The sequence below is a fragment of the Rhagoletis pomonella genome, unplaced genomic scaffold, assembly GCF_013731165.1.
Source record: "Rhagoletis pomonella isolate Grant_MI unplaced genomic scaffold, Rhpom_1.0 Rhpom_scaffold_00004, whole genome shotgun sequence".
NCBI lineage: Eukaryota > Metazoa > Arthropoda > Insecta > Diptera > Tephritidae > Rhagoletis > Rhagoletis pomonella.
In genome coordinates, this window is record NW_023458558.1 from 20,751,223 (window position 1) to 20,757,803 (window position 6,581).

Genomic DNA, 6,581 nt, shown 5'->3' on the forward strand with positions numbered 1-6,581 from the left:
ATATAATAAATTTTGTAATCTCTGGCGGAAAACCGCAACATTTTTGGCGAAAAGTCTACCGCGTACAAAAATTAAAAGTCTTATATCTAATTTATTTATATACCGATTTGGCTGCTATTTATATAATATATAATGGTTATTTAACCAGAAACCTTTTTTCCAAAAATGTTCTCGTTAGGTCATTACATTTACATTTTGTCATACGAGCGTCACATAACGCCAGTTTGGAAATACCCCTATGTATTTATCTAAATTTATATACCTATGTAGTAGCAGTTAAAAGATGTAGCCAGTTGCTGGGAGTATTGCAGATGGCTGCGTTAAATCAATATGCGCAGTCAATTACTGTCAGTTCGTCTAACTTTTCAAACTTCAAAGATTCACACAAAAAGTACACAACGAAATCATAATCATAGTGTGTGTGCGTTTTTTGGGGTCTGTTTCATTGCTGTCACTTATTTTATTTTTGATGTACATAATTTTATTTGGTACGCTGCAAAATTTGGTTAGGACTTTTATTTTATGAATTTCAATGTAATTGTCATTACTTAGTCAGTGCGATTATTGTATTCGGTTTTGCTCTTTTATTATATTTACGTAAATATATGTACATACATACATATAAATATGGTGTACATGTATGTACGTATGTAAGTATCTATATACATTGGCAACATTTCTTTGAGGACTTCTTGACACTCTCAATGACATTGCTTTCTTTTATTTATATTTTCACATTTAAGGCTACTAACATTTAAAATCTCTATCAGACACTTTGTTTTATTGTTATTTCATTTATATAGTTAAATTTATTACTTTCGAAAATGTCGAAAGAAATTTTCGGATTTACCCTCATAAATCCCTAAAAATTATGTCTCATTACACTGTAGGAAATCTCAAGTCAACTTAATAATGGTTCCGTTTAATCACGTATGTCTTAGAAACCAATTTAACAATCTTAAAAGGAGATACGTTCAATCAAAGGTAATAAAATTCTCACATAAACCATATATAAGTCACTTTCCGATAGGACTGATAGTTTCTGACAAATAAATTAATCTTTCCAGTTTTTATTTTTTATTTTCTTAATGAAAAAATAAAAAAAATAAATAAACTTTAACAAAAGAAAAATTTAAAAATAACAAGTTCTATGCCAAATTTTTGGATTTGTAATAAAGCCTGTTACAAAAAAAAAAAACTCAAGTTACTGATTAAGAAAATCGATGGATATATATAAGAAATAAAGTGGTCAAATGAAAATACGCAAATATTTTTTGTATGAAATATGAGCAGAAAAGCGTGTTACTTAGGTGTACATGGCGTATGAGTAACTTCCTTTCCTGCTAATTTTTCATACACAAAATCTTTGCGTATTTTCATTTGACCACTCATTATTTCTTATTTATACATCGGTTTTCTTCATAAGGCTTTAGCACAAATGCAAAAATTTGGCCCGAACCTGTTATTTTTAAAATTTGTCTTCTGTCAAAGTTTTATTTTTATATAATTTTTTCAATAATAAATAAAAAAGCTGGAATTATTAACTAATTTTTCAGAAACTATGAGCCCTATCGGAGAGTGATTCATTAGCTTTCATTTGCCGTACTTTATATTAAGATTGTTAAATTGGTTCGTAAGATATACGTGATTAAAAAACTAATTTTCCCTATAAGCTGAATAATGGTAAATTGAAAATATCTCGAAAACGAATCTATAGAAAAAAAATTAACTCAATTTTCGGAATCACCGAGCAATTCTACATAGGAATTGGATAGTGGCATCCATAGAACATGTTTGCTGTAAACCAGTGTAATCAATTAACAATATTAAATAGGACCAGCAAATAATGTTACTCATACGCCACATCGTACATGGCATTATTCCTACATGGCGTATGAGTTATATTTTCCATGTCAAAGTTTGATTTTTCCTTCATTCGCAATGCAAACTTAAAATGAAAACATCTTGGGAAAATGACCTGATCTAGATCCGCAAATTAAGATTACGTGTCTCGGCGTTTTTTGTGCCCTTTCCAAACTGGAGAATTTCCTTGCAGTGTATTTTGATTTTAAGGCTCGCCAACTAGAATTTAGGCCAGATTTTACGCATAGAACCTCCTCGGCTTCGTAGTTAATAAGATTTTCTTTATTTTTATACAAGATTTAATTATTAAACAGATATGTAAGTGAAAATGGCCAGGAAAAAAATATATAACCCAACGTTTTCACATTCTATATAGGCTTTATACTTTCGATTGGGATATACATAATCCGTTCATTAGAAGAATTTGTGGAAAAAAAAAATGTTTTTTAATGCTTAATTAAAAATATCGTGGCCAGGATTTTATCAGCTAACTCACCCGCGAAATATTTACAAACGCGTTTAATTTCATACAAAATAGATTTCATCTATTAAGCAGATGTGTGAAGGTCAGATCTTCTACTACATACATATATTGCAAGTTCTACAAAAATGTATATCGAAGTCTAATTTTTAAAATACATAGACATTATTTCTTGTATTTTTATTTACACATCGAAATTAGCAGCTCTAAAGAAAAATGAAAAAATTCATATAAAACGACGCGCAAGAAATGGAATTGAAATTTTCTTTTATCAAAATTCCTTAAATTAGTATGCAGCGCTCAAGAAAAAATGCCCGTATATTTATTTCTTTATGGCCCGTTCTAGCAACTATATTTTAAAATTTCTCTGCCCTTAAGACACAAATTTTGTTCTGAAAAATGTGTTTAAAGCGCAGATAAATTTTAAAAACAACATGAGCAAATGGCACTAAGAAAATTTCAACAACAGCTTATTTTTGGAGCAACAGAAATATTAAAAAATATTTCTTGTAATTTTTCTTGAGAGCTGCAGAGAGCCCTTTAATTGATAAACTTATTGTTAGAAAGGATACGGCAACACCCTAGTGAATCGAAAGCAGTTAATGGGGGACGTTTCTGCTATGGGTTTGACATTTGAGTTTTTTGAATGTTTTGAAAATTTAAATCAGGATTGATCCATTTTTGTACTATATAAAATACATGTATTTAGCTATCATATATGGGACGATTAAAATAAATAAAAATGGGTACTTTTTAGTATATCTACCCAGTAGAAATTTTATGCATACGACATCGCTGTTGGTGACTTGAACTTGCTGTTGTGTATACATGCCAGTATAAATGAACCATCATTTCCACTTAACACGTGTGGTTTCTCAGAGCAAGCATACAAAAAATGCATTAATGGAACATTAGGGTATTCACGATCCGGTGCATACATAGATAGCATGATTGGCTAACTTTGTTGTTGTTTAAACACATGAAACAACAACAATCATGCCATTTATGCTATCTATGCACCATGCTAGACCATATGCACCGGATCGTGAATACCCCTAGTATTAAAGCACTCTTACAAGATATGTATTCCCATATGTAAATGCTGCTTTCTGATACATTTATGTAAATATATGGTACATACGGGTACATACGAAAAAGTAGCATTTACATATGCAAATGCATGCCTTGTAGAAGCCCGCGAGTGCTGAATATATATTATCGCACAACACGTCCGTTCACAAAAATTTTTTTACAAGACTGAAAATATTACAAAAAGCCCACTGCTGCATAGTAGTCAAATTTATCAAGAAATGTACTTAAAACAACCACAACGTACGTTCGCTTGACTACGCATGAATTGTTCACACATTTCACTCATACAGCATGCATACTTCATGAATGCATACAACCGATTTCAACTGGGTATTTATGTAACATGCATTCCATTGATAGGGTGCGCTCCTTCACACATACAAACATAAACATCTGCCAAGTGTGGCCAACCAAAACTGCACTGAAAACATTGCGCTGGAAGAAGCTTTGCTATTAGTTTGCATTAATGTGACTGTAATCCAATAAGTAGCAACATGGCTAACCAATATACTACCACTAGCAGGTATTGAAGTGGGCGCACCCGCACCGACAAGTGGAGCACACCAAGTGCGGCTTACGGACCAAATAACAGGAGTATAGAAGCTGGGCTACAATTGCAGGCGCCACCAAAATGAAAAGCACAAGCTATGTGTATAATAATAAGTTTGTATACGAGTATATATGTATGTATATACATATGTATGTATGTATGAATATTGAAAGGGCGAAAATTGATCGCCTCAGTACGTGCCTGAAAGCACTTAGATATAAGTTAACACGTGTATTCACACGCACAGGCGGCACCCTAGGGGGTGTAGTTATATTTACCCTGCAGTAAAAATTCATACCAGTCAGCAAACATTTTAGTACTTACATTAGGGCGGGTCTGTTTTTTTTTTTACTATGCGCGTATAGCAAAGGAGGATTCTAAGAGTAATTCTAAGCAAATTTTCCGAAGAAACTATGGATTTAAAATCGATTTGGTGTTTGCGAAATTGGGAAAATAGGTTTCGAAGGTATATGCGTTTACCGACATCTGTCTTCGAATTGTCAAACTAAAAGGCAACTGCTTGGCCTTCTCGTGAGTGTCGGCTGTGGCGTGAATGAGATGTACCGGTTTTGTTTTTGCGTTCGCAGGTTCGAGTGCGCTGAAGATTTTTCAATGTAATGCCGCCGAAGCCGAGTGGTTAGAGATGCGAACTTCCACCTGGTGGTACCAATGTTCGATCCCTATTGCGAGCAACATCTAACACGATTAAAAGTGTTTTCTAACACCTACCGCCCCACCGAAGGCAATGAGATGCCCGATATTCATCGACTTTTGGTGATTATCGATGTTAAGACATAACATATCGATGCTTTAAAATCGATGGTCCAAAATGTAGAGCTTCGTAACATTAATAGTTCTACCTAGTCTAACCAATTTTAAAAATAATCTTTACAAACATTGTCATATATCTAGTATATACGGATGGTCCTCTTCTGTTAATTTCTTCTTCTCACTCTCTGATCCTTGTCTAAATCACGCCTCAGTGCCTGACGTTATAAATCATTTCCATAATCTCGCATCCATTTAGGTGATTAGCAGCGTTCCGCCGGAAGTATCCGAAGGTTAACGCATTAACTTATTGTCTCCTTCTAAGTAGCGGAATTGCTCTCTGGTTCTCTTCTGGCACTGTCATCATATCTCTACTGAGATTATTAAATGCGTCTCATACTTATCGTTCATTTATCATATATTTAAAAATAAATTTTTTGAGCTTAGAGCCTCCTGGAACACTATTCGTTTATGCTGGTACTCAGTAAGTCAATCTTATCTCAAGTGACTAAATTTGAGACAATATGCGGGTGACTCATTTTCTGCCTTGAGACGATTTGCGGGTTCAGTAAGAGAAACTCACAACAAGTTCAGCAAAAATGTGTGGTGAAAACCAACAGTGACAGTCAGCTGATAGGATATTCCAACTGTCGCAATGGCCGTGTGCCATTCGAGAGATCCTAGGCTCGAATTCTCGGGCAGGGATTTTTGTTATATTTTTACAATTAGTTTTTTTCATTGCTTTGGAGAAGTCTCTATTAAAGCATGTTCACATTATCGTAATTAACGGCTCATTTGTAATTAATAAGCAAATCATGCTCAAATCAGGTAATTTCGCTTACAATAAATTAAAGAGATAATTAGTCATAAATCAAGAACCAAATGAGGAAAAAAGCTTTTTAATTTATTTTAGCCCCCTGTGTTGAAGAAATTTAAAGGTATGCAACAAATTTTATTTTTTAAATCAACTCGTACGTGCACATCATGGCGCAATAACCAGGTGAAGTAATAAAACAGTTGTCTCGCTTTATTTTCTGACATTCGGCTGTCTTATAGTCAAATTTAAAAGGCAATTTTTCATATAAGGCAGTGTCAAAGTCTCTTCTCTTCTCGCTCTAATTACTTCACCTGGTATAATTCCGCCATGCGTACACATATCTATAGAAATTATGAAAGAAAATGTGAACGTACTTGATTTATGTGAAGTAGTTTGATCAAAACAAAGTAATTTATGCTGTAATGTGAACATAGCTTTAGTGACTAAGAAATGCTTACTTACATCAAAATATCCATCATCGGTAGTAGTAAAAATGCGTTATTTAACTTGAAACTCGCTTGCAAATCGGCCGTCTTGCATAAAAAAGCTTTTCATAAAACAATTTGACGCTCGGAGGCAGCCCATTAGTGTTAGACGTTCGGAAAAAACAGTTAGCGAGAATGTGAGCGCCAAACATTTCTTTATTTATTTATTTAAAACTCTATGAATTTAAATTCCCCGTTAACTGGCATGACTCCAATAAAGTTTCTGGTGGATGGTATTGATGCATTGTATAGGATAACCTTGCCTTAGATATACTCGTAACCTTTGCCAGTATGGAAAAAAAAAATGATGACGGACTAGTTAAGCTGAAAACAATTAGTAGCTTTACCTGCAGGGTATCTACAAGGCCATTGGCAGATGAAAGCTAACTTTTGGCGCCCGGCGTTTCAAAACTCCCGCCATAATGGCGACTACGTGCAAATATATGCCGTATTTAACTTTGACTACATAGTAAAATATACTTTTATGTACATACATATACATTAGACTGCACCACCAAAAAAAAA